Consider the following 18,382-nt stretch of genomic DNA (forward strand, 5'->3'; position numbering starts at 1 on the left):
GAATACCTTGTGTGGTGAATTCCATGTAGAGATCCAAGCCAGGAACTATGGGAAGCCCAAGGAAAGGTCTGGAGGAGGGTGCCCAACAAAGAGGGTTCCAGGGCCTGACACACTCTATAAGATAGAGGGGAAAATGCATGGGTACTGAGGCCTGTGCGCATGTCTGTGAGCAACCATATGTGCATGCATTTTTGGGCACAAACATACATGCACACACATACAAACACACATGAAGGGAGCTGGGCAGCCCCTCATGTCTACCCTGCATACCCCTAGGTGATGGGGTAGAGATGAGGAGCCCACAGGCCTAGGGATAAGGTTCAGGCCAGCTAGACCAACATCACTAGGCAGCTGGGATTAAAATCATTCTGCCTTGAGAGAAGCTGGGAACCAGAAACAGACAACTCATTGCTTCGGGTTAGGGTGGGGGATTGGGAAGATAGGCACCCATCTAGGCATCAAGGTGACCAAGATAGGCATCACGTGACTGCCTGGGTTTGGGAGGAGATGGGGGAATACAGGCCCACTTGGTAGACGTGGGGATGCAGGAGGCAGAACTGAAGTGGGGAACCCATCGTGCTGAGTACTACCCAGACCAGGCAAAATCTAAGAGCCTGTGGGATGTCCAAGGGTACTTAGAGGCCAGGCAGGCTACACATAGAGGGGAGTGGGATCAGAGAAAATCATTCTGGAATGTCATTATTGAAGCAAATCTGAGACTCGGGTTTTGCCTCCAACATGCTAGCAGAGTTTGAGGAAATGAAACCTCTCTCTGGCCTCATTTCCCCATATACATCAGAGATTCCAAACCATTGCCAAGTCTTGGACTTTGATCATATGATGGCGCTGTGGATCCTACCCAGACTCTCACATATGTGCACAACATTTTGAGTATTTTTGAGAGGCTCAAGGACCCCTGAAGCCCATCCATATGCCTTGGGTATGAACTCCACAAAAGGGACAGTCTTCGAAGATATCCCACCTCTGCACACTGGACACTCACAGTGAGTTCAAGTACAAGCAAGGGCTACTTGCAAGGCAAAGGAAATGCTGGAAGCCTTTCACTGTCAGAGCTATTCCATGCCCACTGGGAGCCCACTCTGGACATCCCGATTAGTCCCACTATCCTTCCCAGAACTCTTACTACATGGACTCCTTAGCTTACCCAGATTTTTGCACATGAGCTGAGATTGTCACACATACACGAAGAATTAAATAACATGATCAGTGAAAAGAGCTGGTGTGTGCTAAGTGCTCAGAATAGGCTTTGGCCAGTTGTGTCCCATGCTATTCATGGGGCCCCAGTTAAGTTTCAGGACTCCCCCAGGAAAGGGCTGGGCCACTGACACCAGGAAGCTCACAGGCAGACCCCTCGGTGGAAACCCTGGTCCCCCATGCTCACCATGTTCACCCCCCAAGCCTCTGCCAGTCAAGGAGTCTGGAGGTCAGAGCTCTAAGCACTGTAGGCTCAGACCAGCCTGGTTACATGACTTTTAATGTCCCAGCTGCTTGGGGCAGGCAGAGTAACCAAGATAATAGGAAGGGTTGTCTACCCAGGAGTCTTGGGAACCTCCCTGCCTCCATTCCTCAAGGTGATCTTAATCCCTCCAAACCCACTGGGTCTGCCCAACTTGGAGCACCTCATACAGCAACAAGGGTCTCAGACTGGGAGTCCAGGACAACGGGTCAGTGTCGTAATTGTACAGTCAGGAAGACCTGCCTTCAACCCCCGGCTCTGCTGCCCACAGGCTCTGTGACCTCGGGAAAGCTGCCCACCTCTCTGAGCTTCAGCACCCTCCTCTGTAAAATGCGGGGTACTAAGAGCATCTGCCTCGCGGGGCTGCAGGAAGACTGGAAGAGATGGTGTGGGTGCAGCGCTCAGCTCAGAGCCAGGCACAAGTGCTCAGGGAGAGGTGGCAGTCATTGCTTCCCAGAACCCTCTCTCAGGCTGCAGAGGAAAGGGTGGGCTGCCCCCACTGGGGATGGAATGTGCAGAAGAGCAGCACAGAATGTTCGGTGGGCCCTGCAGACATTGGCTCCTGGCAGCCTGTCAAGTGGCTTCTGAGGCAAGGGCTTCAGGGGCCCAGCCTGAGGGTGGAGGGGTCCAGCCTGAGGGTGGAGGCAGGAAAAAGGCTCAATCTGGGGCCCAGGAGGCTGGCCAGATAAAGTGCCCTACCCTTACCTGAGGCAGATGAGGCCCCTCCAGTCCAGACCCCACCAACACTCCCAAACCCTGGGCGAGGCTCCCTCTTCATGTCCACCTCCAGGCAGAAGAGCAACTCTAGGTGCAAGGCCAGGGCCAGGGCCCTGGACTTCCCCGAAAATATGCCTGAGCCCTTCAAGGGGGTGCCAGCCCATGGTTATCAAGGAGCCCAGCATCACCCTGCTTTCTTCCACTCAGTTTGGGCCCTTGGGGAATCAGCTTTGCCTTGGGTAGTGAGCATCTGGACGGCCTTCTCTTTCTCATGGGTGGGTAGGCAGAGGTCCCCAGGGCCGGGTGCACATTTGCATCTTATCTGCATGTACCCCTCAGCCTGCTGGGATTCTCAGGGGCCTCAGGGCCCAGCTCTGTAAAGGTCCTTCCTTGACATCTTCCAACAACAACATGCTTCCCTCCCCACCCACCAGCCACTTGGCACCCTCCTTTGCTTAGCATTTGCATACATCTGCATACAAGTTTGGAGGCCCCTCAACCCTGATGAAATTCCTGTCTGCTGTCAAATCCCAAGTCAAGTTTATAGCTGGGGCTCAACCCCCAGCTGACTTCCAGAGGGGTGAGCCCTCTGCTATCTGGGACAACAAGGGACTCGGCTGCTCTAGCTAAGAGATCGGCCATTGCTCCGTCTTCCTGAAGCTTCATAGGGTACCTGGGACTCACTCAGCTTCTTGAGCCCCATTTGACCCATGAGCCTGCAGACCGAGAGCAGAACACCAAGAACTATAATGGACTAAGCGAGCAAAGTCCTCCCAGTCATCCCTGCATCAGCTAACACGCCTGACTGAGGGTGGATCTGGGGCCTCCATCTCTGAGCAGCTGATGCCCACCCCAGCCCCCAGTCTGGCTCAACAGCCAGGAGAGATGAACCAAGAAACTTCATCCTCCTTTCTCTCTGCCCAGGTTTTACTTAACTCCTACTCCCTAGATCCTCACATTCTCTGTCTCTCTGCATCTTCCCCTCTGACCTTTCCCCCACCCCCTCCCCAACCTCATAATGCTGTTGCCCCACTTGACCCCACCCCTATGGGGTACCCCATCATCCTCCTCTCCCCCTCTCCTCGCCTGTTCCTGTCTCTGCTTTAGGACTTCAGCACAGGGTCTGACCAAGGTTGTGGTCTCCTTGAGGTGAGATAAAGGCAAGCAGCATGTGCATGAAGCCAGCAGGTGTGAAATGGGCTGTAGGAGGCCATTCTACTGCTACCGCCCGAACCCATCGTTGAGAGAGTCCCTCCTATTCAGCCATAGCCCACTGCCAGAAGATGTGGGACCTGGTCAACAGCCTCACCCCTTGATGGCAAGCACAAGGGGGTAGGACAGAAAGAGAGGAGTCAGGAATGACAACAGCATCTGGGTCCTGAGCTCTGGGAAGCTCAGAGCCATTCCTGAGATGGGGAAGACTGGGCAGAGCAGGTCTAGGGAGGAAGATTGGAATCTCCGCTTTGGACAAGTTGAGTTTGAAGGGTCTACTAGACACGACGGTTGAGATGTTAAAAAAGCTACTGGAGCTCAGAAGAGAGCTCAAAATTGGGGGTACAAATGTGGGAACTGGCAGCACATGGAAAGGTGTAGCCACAGGATCGGACAAGGTCGGCACAGGAGTGGAAGTAGAGGGAGACAATGGGCCGTGCAGGGACTGAGTCCTGGGACACCGCCATGTGCAGAGGTGGGGGCAGGGTGGAGCAGAAGGAAACTGAGTAGGATCAACCACGAGGCCAGAGGCAAACAAGAAAGGATATGTTGGAAGTCAAAGAGAATATTTCAGGAATTGGGAGAAAATGAATGTGTCAGATGCTTCAGATGGGGACTGAGACTTGGCCACTGAGGTAGCAACATGGAGGTCCGTGGTGACCTTGAGAAGAGCAGTCAGCAGAAGGGGGTGAAAGCCCAGTTGGAGTAGAGTCCAGAGAAAGAGTGGAAGGAGAGGACCAGGAGATAATGAGTCCTGACAACCCTTCTGGGGAGCTTGGCTACGAAGGAGAGCAGAGATGCAGCAGCTGCTGGACGGAGAACACAAGAGAGCCACCTTGTAAGACAGGAGAAACAAGAGCAAGGGTCTGCAGATGGAAGGATCCAGTACGGGAGGAAGTGACAAGACAGGAGGGGGCCCTGGCTGCAGCAATGCCCTCGAACAGGCGCAGTGGGGGACAGTGTGTAGTGCACAAGGAGAGGGGCAACCTTAACCAGGGAAGGCCTCACCCCAGCGACAGGAGGCAGGCCGAGCCATGGGGGAGGAGCCAGTAGAATGTCACACTGCAAGTCTGAGAAAATCTCTATTGCTTCTGTTTTCTCAAAGAAGTAGGAAGCAGGATCATCAGCTGAGAGGGGGGATGGGGAATGAGGGGCAAGGATTGAGGATAGCAGAGAAAGTGTGAAATAGTCAGCTGGTAGTGGGAAAGGAGATGGCCTCAGGACCTATGGTGGGAATGCCGGACAGCGCTAAGGACTCACCTGAAGCTCACAGTTTTGAATTTCAAGTAAGAAAGGTCTGGGTTGTGGTTTTTCTCAGCCCTGCTCAGCTGCTCAGGGGCAGATGTAGAGCGGGCTGGGTGGCTGGGCATTGGATTTAACCAGGGCTGGGGTTTCACCAAGAAAGTGTGAAGAAGGGGCGCCTGGGTGGCTCAGACGGTTAAGTGTCTGCCTTCAGCTTGGGTCATGGTCCCAGGGTCCTGAGATCAAGCCCCACATTGGGCTCCCTGCTCAGTGGGGAGTCTGCTTCTCCCTCTCCCACTCCCCCTGCTTGTGTTCCCTCTCTTGCTATGTCTCTCTGTGTCAAATAAATAAATAAAATCTTTTTTAAAAAAGCGTGAAGAAGTGAATGAGGTAAGGGAGTTGGGGGTCCACACAGAAGGGGTTATTCTGAGTTTTAGAGTGGCCCCGGGCCCGTGCTCAATCTCCTTCCCCTGCTGGTACCTGAAAGCCCCCCACCCATTCCCTGCTGTCAGTCATGAGTGGCCTTCCCTCTGCCCTCATCCCAAAATGAGCTTCTGAGAGGGTGGCCACAGGCAGCCACCAACATCTGAGGAATGAGCTTCCCACACACCGTTCCTCTGACCTGGAGAGTAACGTGGATCCCACATACTCAAAACTTCATCCTCCGTCACCCTTCCCAGGCCATCACAACACAGCTCCCTACTTCAAGTCAGACGCCAGTGCCTGTTTTTTCAACCTCCTCCATCTCTCCTTATCCTCCTCTCCACCTCCCTCCTGCCACATCCGGGTCCCAGCAGGGCCATGGCACCACCGACTCCATTCCCACCATGCATTCCCTCTACATGCCATACAGAGCAGCCCCAAATTCAGTGTCCGCCCTCTCGTCCTGGGCCATGTCATGGCAGCCGGACTGGTCCTTATCCACCACGCTGGCCCTGCCAATTCCCCTCCATCCTTTTCACACACACCTGGCCCATTACTCTCCTCTCTAAAGACCTTGGTGGCTCCCAGTTCTTTGGAGAAAGGGCCAACTCATCAGCCCACATTCCAGGCCCCACTTCCTTTCTTCCTCTCTTGGACCCCTCCATCCCCTCTCCCCTCACTACTTCCTGCCCCCAGTTGTGGCTCACCCCCACACCACCCCTGAGGTTGGGAGAACCTTGAAGGCCTCATCAGTGTCTGCTGAATCACCCTTCTCCAGTACGTGGTCTGAAGTACTAGCTCAGTCAGTTTTGCTGACCTGGTGTGTGGATGACCAGGTGGGTGAAGCTTCTGGAAGTGGAAAGAGAGGAATGGAGTGAAACAAAGGGATTCTTTAGCCAAGTGACCTCACTTAGCTGACCGCCTATTATAGGACTCCTGATGAGAGAAGCACTGAGAAGGAGGCAAACATCGCCTATGTGATACTCTTGCCAACAAATGTTTAAGGTGGTTCTACTCGTGAGCAGGCAACAAGACAAATTCAGAATGTGGGACATTCTATAGGAAGAGTGTCAATTAAAAATGACAATGTGACAAAAGACCGGGGCAGGGGAGGGAAGGCAGGGCAATTGTTCCAGATCAAAGGAGACATAACTAACTGTGATGTGTGATCCTTGAACAAAACTTGTTTTTAAAACAGCTATAAAGGATATTACTGGTACAGCGAGAGGAATTTGAGTATGGATTATATACTAGGTTAAACTGTGTCATGGTTAAACTTCTTGAGTATGACAATATATAGTCATTATGTAGAAAAACGTCCTCGTCTCAAGAAATTCATGCTGAATTATTCAGAGGTGAAATGTTAGGGTATCTGCAACTTACATTCAAAAGGTTCAGAGAGAGGGCGCCTGAGTGGCTCAGTGGGTTAAGGCCTCTGCCTTCGGCTCGGGTCATGATCTCAGGGTCCTGGGATCGAGCCCCACATCGGGCTCTCTGCTCAGCAGGGAGCCTGCTTCCTCCTCTCTCTCTGCCTGCCTCTCTGCCTACTTGTGACCTCTGTCAAATAAATAAATAAATAAATCTTTAAAAAAAAAAAAAAAAGGTTCAGAGAGAGAAACACAACCGTTGGTAAAATGTCAACAGTGGGTAGATCTAGGTCTCTAGGGGAAGGGTATATAAGTGGGTGTTCATTGCACTACCAGGTGTGATGAGACAAAAAGTTAGGGGGGAAGGAAAGGAGTGGAGGGACACACTCCAAAGAGGGGAGCTCAAGGCCCCGCCTGCCTGGACACAAGGCAGAGAGGCAGTCCTACATTCCAGCAGGCCATGGCCGGATGCTAGGGTTAGCTGGGGCCAGGCAGGCACAGCCCTGGAGTGGCTCACCACCTAAAAAGGGTGACTTACCAGCACCCAAGGAAGACTTACCAGCGAGCAGACACACTTAGAAGGATGAGGGCCCTGCAGGAAACAACCAGGTCCCAGGGAGACCAGCAAGGCAGCCCTGCCCTACCTCTGCCTGAGCTGTGGCAAGAAGCCAGATACAGCCCAGGCTCACCACTCCCCCCCAGACACCCCTCAAGGGGCGACAGTCTGAGTGTATCCTCCTGTGTGAGAGCCAGTCTAAATATGGAGCCCCAGACATAAGATGCCTCTCAAAACAGATTTTCCTGGAAAAGACCATCTGGCAAAGGATGTCTAGAACATCTTCCGTCATGGGAGCCAGTGTCATTTTCCTGCAAGCAAATGTCCTGAATGGGAATGCCTTGATCCCACCCCTCTAGAAGACCCTAGCTTAGTGTCTCAGTTTCCCCCAAGGTCACTCCCTTGCTCCAGACCGAAAGGCACACAGTCACCTCCCTCCTAACTTGCATCTCAGGGAAGAAGAAAATGAGACTGGGTACAGACGTCCAAGCAGCAAACAGTTCTTCTCAGGTACGAATCTTCATTCTGCCACTTACTAAGTGACGCTGAACAGGCAACTTCTCCCTGAGCTTCAGTATCCACCTCCACAAAATGGGAATACTAGCAATATCTCCCTCTAAAGCCGATTGTATGCGAGTACTTAGCCAGTGGTAGTGCTCCATATACAGAAGCTCGGCGGGGTCATGTCCCCTGCTCGGAGACCCTCTCACTGCTCTCAGTATATTTCCCTATACATTGGGGAGAGGGAGCTCTGGGGTGGGCAGGTCCCTCCTCCAGAGATAGGAGGTGAGCAGGGGAGGGCAGCTGGCCCCTCTTATTGATTCAGAGATCCCAGGTCACAGAACTTGTAGCTTCCCTGGGAGGCAGGGCTTCTAACCTTCCAGGTGGGGGGTGAAGAATGACTATTTGCTCAGGGATAGGAGTTGGGCTTGGAGGTAGTCACAATGCCCCTTACCCTCTCTCCCTTAAGCTGCCTGAGTACCCCCCAATAAGTTGCTCTTGCATGCAGGGTCGCGAAGGAGCTAGGGGAACCTAAGAAAGTTCAAATGCCTCTCCTTAGACCCAGGCTGCCCATCTGCCCTGGACAAACCCTGAGCCCTCTCCCTGCTCTCCATTCACCCACCCACCAAGCTCAGCCTGGCTTATCCCGAGCCTGCCAAGAATTTCAGACCCACTTCCATTGTGGCTACTGCTTCTGTTCCTAGTTTCCTTCCAGGATCCCCCCCACCCGCCAAGATGGCCCCAAGACAAAGGGGTAGGCTGGGCCAGTGCCCCCCCCCACCCAGCCCGGGCCTGAGTGGAGACAATGTCCCTAGCCCTGATTCAGGGAGTCCCCAGATTTCTCCAGGGACAGCAACAGTCAGAATACCTCCTCTTAGGAGGGGGCCAGCTGGGCAGGGTGGTCCCCACATCTGGATTCCCTGCCCCACCCCAGCCCCAGCAGCAGGCTCTAAGGACCCCTCCCTCCCTGCGGCTGCCACGGCCATTATGGGCCTTCTCAGCCTTGCCCGCTGTCTGCCACGCCCCCACACAAGCCCCTGTTCTAGCAGCAGAGTCCAGAGCTGGGAAGGTCTGGCCGACAAGCCAGGCTGTCAAAGTTAGGAAACTGGAAACAGAAATAAATCCTCAAAGCTGCTCCGTGGTAAAGGTAGCTGCCAGCAGGCCCCGGCAACCACCCAACCCCCTGGGTCCCCTGCCACCAAGCTGCCATTGGCACCCCATCAACACACACATGTAGCTCAGATTATACAAAAGGGGGGGATCGGGAGGCAGAGCCCAGAAGGCAATCACCCCGCCTGGCCCTGACTGGCCCTGCAGGCTGGCCTGGGGTCTCTGGTGGCTCCCCCTCTCCCTGGCCCAGACCCGGCCATCCCCGGGCTTCCTCTCCCAGCCCCATCTCCATGACAACCGTATCCTTCGGATGCTCCAGCCGCCACGGAATTGATCTCAAAATGTAGCTTTGTTAGCAGACCCTGGCGGGCATGGAGGGCGGAGGGCGGCGCCCTCCAGCATGCGTTTCCCCCCAGCATCCCCGCCTGGACCCCAACCCCACTTCGGGAGAGGCGGGTCCCGGGGAACGAGGGCCCTTGGGACCAGGTGGCCCCGCGGCCCCACTCACCGCTCCTGGTCCCAGTCGCTGGGTCCAGCCTCTCACGGTGGGGCCATGCGGAGGCCTCTGCTGGACTGACCGTCCCACTCCGCCGCCGCCTGTCGGGACTCCCCGCGCCCGCTTCAGTCCCTTCAGGTGTCAGAGCCTAGGCTGTTGGAGAAGCTGAGCAGAGATGGGGGGACGGAGGGCAGGAGGGAGGGAAGGAAGGAGAGAAGGAGGGAGGGAGGAGCGGGAAGGGCGGGGGAACTGCAGGCGGGGCGGGTAGCGGGAGCAGAGCTGGCGGCTACAGCGGCCACTCTGGCTAGCCCGCCGGCCACGCCTCCGCTCCCAGGTCCCCACTGTGTGCCCTGACCCGGCCAGGGAGGGTGCGGCCAGCCCCTTCCCGCACAGCCCCGCGCCCCGGCCCTTTAAGAAAGTGGGGGAGGGGAGAGCTGCGAGGTTCCACACCAGCCCCCCCTCGCCCAGCCGGGCCCCAGCTGTCCTCTAACCCTGGGTCAGACCCAGCCACCGCTCCCCCCGCCACCCCTGCGCTGCAGGACCCTTAGCCTCAGACCCTCAGGCTCGGCTCAGCCCTCCTCCAGCTGAAGGAGGGAACAGGTCCTTGTCCTTCTCCAAAGGTCTGTTCCTCCACTAACTCTTTGCCCTCCTTTCCCCACACAAGTCGGGAGACATCCTATCTGGAGTGGGGGATGAGGTGGACCATCTCAGAGATCGGTAAACTGAGCCTGCCCTACCTACCTACCTACTGAGACAGACAGAGGGACAGACAGACCTGAGCCATGAGGTGAGAAGGGGGGGGGGCGGTCAGGACAGAAGATCAGACAAAGCAGAGAGAACCTGAGGGAGGAAGAGGGGAAGGGTGGATCCAATCAAGAATGCAGACTCCCAGCACCACGTCAGGGGGATAGGCTGCCTAGGCAGAGAGATACAGATGCTGTGGGCTGTGAAAACCATCTCTGGAGGGACCTGCCCCACAGTTCCCCCCATGCTGGTCACCGCCTTAAAGACACACCCCCACCCTGCCCAGGATCCTAGCTCTGAAGAAGAAGGGTGAGAGGAATGCACCTGGACTAGACACCCAGAAGGACTTTCTGGCCTTGAATCTCTTGCAGGGCAAGAGGCCACCTCTCACATAGGTAATAATGGGCCCCTCCTGTAGGGATCTACAGAGACCAGAAGCTGTGGGAACAGGGGAGGGTGAGTAGGTCCAGTTCCACTAAAGAGGGAGATCAGGGTAGAGTCAGCCCTACCACAGAAAGCCACTTTCTACAACTTTCCTTCCACTCCAGCCCCAGGAGCTGTTCACTGCACTGGGCTCCTTGCCATCTCTAGATCTTTGCAGGTGTTCCACCCTCTGCCTGGTCAGGCCTTGATCCTGCTCTGCCTATTGAACTCCTACCCAGGCCTCAAATCCCTGCTTAAATGCCCCTTACCCAAAGAAGCTTTCTCTGACCTTCTTTTTAACCCATACACACACGGAATTAGGGGCCCTCTTCTTAGGGAGCAGAGGGTAAGAGAGGGGAGAGGATTTGCTGATCTATTAGGGGTGTCTAAGCACACCCCTAAGTGTGGAACACTTAGAACACATCTTAGAACTTAGAACACATCTAAGCAGGATGGAGTAATTGGAGATGCAGGGTGCAAGCTGTGATTAGTCTCCTCCCTCTTCAAGCTGGGCCGCAGCTGAAGCTGGGGTTTCACCAACCATGGTGACATGGTGACACCTCCATTATTAACTGTACATCCACCATGTGCCAGAGTCCACAGTACATGCCTTCCATGTGTTATATTTAACCCTCAGAACAATCCTATAAACCATTTTACAGATGAGAAAACTGAGGCCCAAAAGTACTGGCTGCTTGCTTAAGGTTTCAGGAAGTCTGATCCTGTGGACACAGCTGGGCAGTTGAGAGAACACTCGGCCCACAACTCTTTGCTGCCCATCAAACCCAAGGAGATTGCCACAGAGCCCAGAAACAAGGGGCCACTCTATTTCAAGTGCCCAGGATCTTCTTGGAGGGCACAGAGGGAACATGGCTTCCCTGCTGTCCTGCCCTCTAACCTTCTGCCCTCTGCTACCTGTAGGTAGGGATGGGGGGCAACCAACAGGAGCCATGGGCAAAGAAGGAGTCACAGGGCTTTGTTTCCACATTCCCCATGCTCAGGACCCATGACCTCAAGTCACAGCTGGACAACATTTCTGAGCCTCCACTTCCTCAACTACCCAGTAAAGATGGTAATATCCCTCTCTTGTGGGGCTGGGGTGGGATGAAAGGAGCTGTTATGATCAGTGCCCACCCACCCACCCAAGACCTGGCACCCAAGGCACTCAAAGGGCTGTGGTTATTCCAGCTGTAATGAGGGACTTGCTCATGGAATGAATCATTTACTCTCTGTCCACCTAGATGGACTGTGAGCCCCCTGAAAGCAAGGTCGTTCTTGTTCACAAGGTATGCTCAGTAACTAATGCGATAACCCTATGCGGAAGGAAAGAAAGGAGGCAGGGAGAGAGATAGAGCTGTCTCCCTGCTTAATTTGCCACACAGAACCCTATCCCTCGCCTGGGTCTGCTCCCCATGATTGGCAGCTCTGGGAGCCTGTTGCGCTGGGCACGAGCTGGCCAGGGCCTGAGGCCTGGATTCTGATATAACCCTGCGGCTTCCTAGCTGTGCAACCACAGGCAGCTAGATCTCCTCCCTGAATCTCACTTAACTGTGTAATATGCAACTAGCCCAAAGGGCTTGAAGGGCTGTCACAAGCCCAGGGATGGCCTCTGTGTGAGAGGAGCACTGGACACAAGAGAGAGATTTACTGTGTAGCTACTTTCCCGTGTAGCTACTTTCGCCTCCTGGAAAAGTACAGGGTCGGCTAAAAGCACTACATTCCTCAGCCTCCCTCCAGCCCAAAAAAGAATCAGCAGCTCCTCCCGCTCCCTCCAGGTGATGCCCTTTCCTTATCCCCCGCTCCCTCCAGGTGATGCCCTTTCCTTATCCCCCACCTTTCCCCGCCCACCTGAAGGTGAGTCTCAGGAAGGCAGGTGCTAGAGGCTGGACAGGGGCAAGGGGTCCAGTTCCCAGCCCATGCAGCCCAGCACAGCCCGCCAGGGTGAGGCCTCTACCTGACCTCCTGCCTCCCCAGACCCAGGCAGGGCCTCCTCCTCTTCCTCACCCCGAACAGAGTGGTGCATCCAAGGAAGAGAAGAGGCCAGGACCTGAGACCCAGCACCAGAAGAAAGGCATATGGGTCCAGAGGGGGTTTGGCCCAGAGAGCTCCTGCAACACCCAGGGCTCCCATCTTCCAGCTGGTAGACTGAAGCCAGGGAATGAGAGGCTGGGTAGGGATTCCGCAGGCCAATCCTGGAGGACTCAGTGAGCACCTGCTGTGCACCCAGCCATGCTCCAACCCTGCCCTTGCCCCTTCGCCCCCAAGATAAAGCCTCCAGCCCACCTGTCCAGTATTCTCTCTTGATACCTCACACTTCAAATGTGATGCTCTAGGACCCCACCCACCTTAGACACCACAACCATTTCTAATAACCTCACTTTGCTTATGCTGGTCCCCTGCCTAAGATGCCTTCTCTTCATTCACTCTCTCTTGCTAATTCCTCCCAACTTTCCAGCCCCCTCGAGCTATTGGGCCATTTGTTTTCCCCCATTACAGCAAAGCTCTTTGAAGAAGTTGTCCATGCTCTCCAATTTCTTTCCCATTCTCTCTTGAACTCACTCCCACCTGACTCTCATCCTCTCACCCACACTTATTCCACTGACGCTGTTCCTCAAGGTCACCAACACAGCTAATGAGTATAGATGTACAGGTTGGACACTGCACCAAGGCACCTGGGGTACGTAAAGGGTGAAGGAGTGGAAATCCAGCTGTGCCTGGTACAAGGCTACATCATGCTGGGAAGAGACACCTTTTCTTTTACAATGAGGTATCTCCCTTTTGTGAGCCTGCACACTGGGTCCACCTAGAGGAGCTGCCTCTTTCTCCTGTTTGTACAAAGGGACTAGATATACTGACTGGGGCCTGGTCCCTAGTGACCACTGTGATGTCAAATCCAAAAGTCAATTCTCACACCTCATCTTAACTTATTGGCAGAATCTGCCACACTAGATCACCCTCCCTCCTTGAAACAGTTCCTCCTGCTGGCTTCTAGGATGCCTGTTGCCCTCCAGTATCCCTGCCTGTACCTTGTTTTCAGCTGATTCCCTATGAGATCTACTTTTAAAACACATCTCCAATTGTCCACTGCCCCTCAGCTGACAGCAGCCACCATCGTCTCTCACCAGGATTGTTATTGTCGTCTCCTCAGTGGTCCCCTGCTTGCACCCCATCCCACTACTGACATTCCCAACATGTCACTAAGAGTTAAAGCAAAGCCTTACAATGACTACAGGTTCCTACATGATCTGGGCCCCTCTACCTGTCTGACCTCACTCCTTTCTAGCCACAGGGGCCTCCTCGCTGATCCTCTAACACATCAGGCACATTCCCACCTCAGGGCCTTTGCACTTTTTATGCCCTCTACCTGAAACTCCTCCCCCAGGCAACTGCATGGCTTACCCCCCACCTCCTTCAGCTCCCTGCCTAAAATACCACCAGTCTCCCCTTAGCCTGCTTGCTTTTCCTCCAGAACACATATTTATATCCTACATACCTACTTGCTTATTCTGGTTATCATCTGTCTTCCTACCACTACTATCATCACTAGACCGTAAGCTCCAGGAGAGCTGGAAATCTGTTTGCCTCTGTACACCCAGGGACTAGAACATTTCTTAGCACATAGCATGTACTCGGGAAAATGCTCAGATAATGAGCACGCCAGCAGATAAAGAAAGAAAATAACTACAGATACTAATATGTACTCTGAAAAAAAGAAAATGGGGATGTGATGACCCCTAGCTAGAAGAGTGGGAGCGCCTTCAGCCAAGTGGCCAGAGGAGGCCTCGCTTAAGGATGGGCCCCCAGACTGGGCGCATGCCCTCTGGACTCACACAGCATCACCATCTCCCACATCACAGCACACATCACTGTGCCATTACTGTCCAGACTGGATAGTCCATAAGGGCAAGGACCCTTTCCACTCTTCTCTGGGTTCCCACTTCCTCCAGAGCCCAGGGCTAGCACTCAAAAGGATGATAAAGCCAAAGAACGGATAGATGAGAGGTCATGGTCAGATCCATGCATGAGTCACAGGACTGTGACGGAGCCCACGGTAGGGAAGCTGTGCGGTGAGGAAAAAGCAGGAAGCCACAGACGCCTCAGGTGGAATCCTCGGAACCTCGGGGTCTTCTCTGTATAATCCCCCATATTACCTATGACTTCTATGTTAGCTGAGAGGGAGTGTGGGGAGGAAAAGCCATTCTCACTGGCCATCCCATGGCCAGGACGATGATGATTCACCCATATGTTCAACAAACCTTTACTGAGGAACTCCTGCATGTCCTGTGCCAGGCCCCGGCGGGGGGGGGGGGGGGGGGCGGGGCAGACAAAGTCCCTCCCTCCGCAGCTCACAGCCTATCAGATGATTTCCCAGAGGAAACACCCCTGTAGGTTGAGCTTCCAGGAGCAGGCGACTTCTCTGCTTCAACCTAATCATCACAAAATGAGATCAATTTTTAAATACGAGTTTTAGGAGTCTCCTACCTACTACCTCCCCGGACTGTGAACTCCAAAGAGGACAGGAACTGGGTCTTGTTACTGCTGGATCCCTAGCATCAAGCACGGGCCTGGAGCATTGTTGGAGCTCAATACATACTTGCTAAATGCACGGATGAATGAAGAAATGAGTGGGAGGATATAAGCAGGACCTGCGGAGAGCAGAGATTTGGGCTTGCAGCCAAGTGAAGGACACGTGGGGAAAAGGCCACAACATCTGAGCAGGCCTGAGATGCTGGAAGGTCTCCCGGAGAAGAGCAACGCCAGGGGCAGGAGGGAAAGGAGAGGGGAGACTGCTCAACCTCCAAGAGTTGCCTGTCCTACCCCCACCCCCCAGCAAACAGGGCCCTGCCAGCACTGGTCCAGGGCTAGTGGACAAAACCCCATAAGGAGTGCCAGGGACTTGGAGTACCTAGAGCCAGCCGGCTGTGGGCCCAGGGCACAGGCAAAGCCTGGCCCAGAACTTTGTCTGAAGGCCTTTGTGGGCCTCTGGGAGCCTGTCCAGGAGGATGCCGGGAACTGGCTAGGGTGCTATGGGGTGAGCACTGTCCTGCTTCCGGAGGTCCAGCTGACCCTCCAAGCCTGGGTTATGGGGATTAGCAAGAGGATCCCTGTCTGCCGCCCAAATCCTTATCCTTGGAGAGAAAACACCACCTTAACCCAGGAAGTCCTGGCTCCTAGGATTACAGTGGCTAGCGGATCTCATCCTGGTAACTCAGACCCAGGGAAGAGGAAGCTCCGCTAGAGGATGCAGAAAGTTCGGGTTGAAGCTGACCCTCCCCTCACCCAGCTTTCGTCACCAACCTCCCCTTCCCCGCTCTCAGGAAGCCCAGCGGCAGAGAAGAGGGAACACGCGGACTCCTAGCCTGGGAGGCGCCTCCAGCCGCAAGCTCCCGGGAGGGCGTGCTCGGGACTCGTGCGAAGCCCGGGAGGCTCTCTGCTTCTCTCTGCTGGCCGCATCCAGAATTACCAGAGCGTCCCGCGTCACCAGGCCAAGCCGGGTACCTGGGTGCTCCATGGCGGGCAGCCCCCCTCTCAATCTTTCATCAAGAGAAGAGACTAGAGGTCATATGGGTCATCCCCCTGCCTCAGCACCAGGCCCAGCCGTGCCCCGAGGTCCAGCCGCAGGCCCTCTCTAACCGGCCTCCGTGCTCGTATGTTCGCTCCTTCTGGAAGTCCTTTACCTGGTCCAACCTGAGTATTTTCTCAACTTGACCCAGGCTGTCTCCGAAGGCCACGCTCTTCCAAAATACGGATGGAAAACTGAGGCTCCACTGACTATGCCATGGTGACCCAGGCCCCGTCTTCTTTGGAACTGAGGGGAATGCAGATACCTCCCCCCACCGCAGCCGGGAAGGCTGGAGTCTAACCAGCCGAGATCCGACAGGCCGCCCTGCCCAACCCCTTCCGGAGCCCTTATTTAAGCAGTCCAGCCGAGAATGAGCTCTCTTGGGTCGGGGCGCCACCTGCTGGTGGATATGAGAACTGCACCTGCCCCGCTAGGCACAACCACTGGCCAGGAAAGACCTCCGATAATAATCCAAGCAGCTGATTTTTATTAAGAGTGTTCCGTGAGCCAGGTTCATACTGAGTTCTTGGCATTATCTCACTTCACACATTATCTCATTTCATCCACACAGAAACCCGAGGAGGTAGACAGCATTCACTCCATCTCACCTATGAGGACCTTGCACCTGGGAAAGTTAAGTGTCCTACCCCAGAACATACCTCTAGCAAGTGGCAGAGCCCAAGCGGACCTCGTTCACGTGCACTGGGGCTGGAGGGAAATGACAGACCAGGAGTTAGCTCTTTGGGGAAGAGCTCCGCCTTCCTACTTCCCACTCAAACTTGGGCAAAATCCATTTCAGCCTAGCTTGCTCCTGGCAGAGCTGGATCCGTCTGTCTTGCACCAGTAGGGTCCATGCCCCTCTCCCCTGACAAAGTGAGAGCTTGCGTAGTGCAAAGCCAACGCAAATATGCTCCCTTTTCCCCTCCATGCAGCACTAATAATTGACTGCTCGCCCCGCCCCCCACTTGAGACTGCCTCTGGGGCCACCCACTCCACACACGTTGCAGACCTTACTCAGCCCCTTCCTCACTTCCCAGTTCATGAGCTGCAGCAGGTACGGTGTAAGTGGTAGCAAGGGACAAAAACCAGCTTCCAAAAAAAGAGGCTTAAGTGAATGAAAAATCCCAGGACCAGAGCCAGCTGCAGGTAGTACTGTCTCTCGGCTCCCAAATGTCTTTCTCCAAACCTGTAGCCCAGTATTCCTCTATGTTGGCTCCACTTCCAGGCAGGCTCTTCCCACAAAGTAACAAAATGGGTAAGTAAGGCACCTCTGAGCTTATGTCTACCTTTGAGGGAAGAAGCCTTCTCTATCCCAAGGATATAAGCCAAAGTCTCAAAACTCAATCTCATTGACCCAGCCAGTGAAATTGACCCAGGCCTGAATCAATCACTGTGGCCTGCAGGGTCCCTGCTCCCCTGGGAGTTAGGAGTGGGTACAGCCCAGGAGATCCATATGCCCTGGTCAGGGGAGCAGAAATGTCCCAAAGGCAAACAAGGGGAGAGTTACCAGGAGCAGGCAGATGGCTGCTGCACAGCAAACGGCATTCATGTCCATGACCCCCAGCCACACCAGAAGCCCACCCTTTCTTGGTTCCAATGCCTTTTTAGATTGCAGACCACTTCCCAAATTATCACACTTTCTTTCTTCATTCCTTCTTTCAACAAATTTTTATTGAGCCCCTACATGTCCCAACCACTATACTAGGTGAATCAGAGAGGGAAATCCATGGCCTCCAGGAACACGTCTAGCAGAGGTGAGACTAGAAAAGAAACAATAAATACAATAAATAAATAAAAGGTATAATAGAGACAGTGGCAAGTACTACAGGAGGAAATACGGCAGCATAGAGAGGATAAGGAGGGTGGGCAGGGTGACAGCTATCACAGCTTCAAACAGAACACTACCAGAAGACTCTGAAAAAGTGAATTTGAGGAAAGACAAGAAAGGGGTAAAAGAATTGGTCATGTAGATATGGGGGGGAGTCCAAGGACCAGGAATAGCCAGCACACATGCTCTGAGATGGGAGCGTGCTTGGCTTGTTCTTGGAACAGCGAGGAGCAAAGGGAACAAGCAGAGCCTGTAGGGGGTGAGGTACAGAGATGACAGGGACCCGGTGATGTAGAGCTGTGCCACCTGTGTGAGGGTTACGGCTTTGACTCTTAGTGACATGAGGAACCACCCAAAATCTGGGGCAAAGAACTGACCCGATCTGAGTTGTATTTTTCTTTTAAAAGATTTATTTATTTATTTGTTTATTTGACACACAGAGAGAGAGAGAGAGAGAGAGAGAAAGATCACAAATAGGCAGAGAAGCAGGTGGAGAGAGAGGCGGAAGCAGGCTCCCTGCTGAGCAGAGAGCCCGATGTGGGGCTCGATCCCAGGACCCTGAGCCGAAGGCAGAGGCTTAACCCCCTGAGCCACCTAGGCACCCCCTGACTTATATTTTTAAGGGATCCCTTTAGTTGCTGTGTTGGGGATAGACTGGACGGGTCAGAGCTGAGCCTAGAGACCAGTTAGGAGGTTACTGCCAAACTCCAGGACTGGGGACGT

General features: G+C 54.2%; 1 protein-coding gene across 1 annotated transcript in view; it reads right to left on the reverse strand.

The window, feature by feature from the left end:
- The window catches only part of PSD2 (pleckstrin and Sec7 domain containing 2), a gene marked incomplete at its 3' end in the record, with an annotated part of 54,273 nt that extends 38,291 nt beyond the window's left edge, over window positions 1–15,982 (reverse strand). The window contains 1 exon segment of the mRNA XM_080804478.1: window positions 15,947–15,982.
- Between the last annotated feature and the right edge of the window lie 2,400 nt (window positions 15,983–18,382).

The sequence above is a fragment of the Martes martes genome (genome assembly GCF_963455335.1).
Source record: "Martes martes genome assembly, chromosome: 5".
Classification (NCBI taxonomy): domain Eukaryota; kingdom Metazoa; phylum Chordata; class Mammalia; order Carnivora; family Mustelidae; genus Martes; species Martes martes.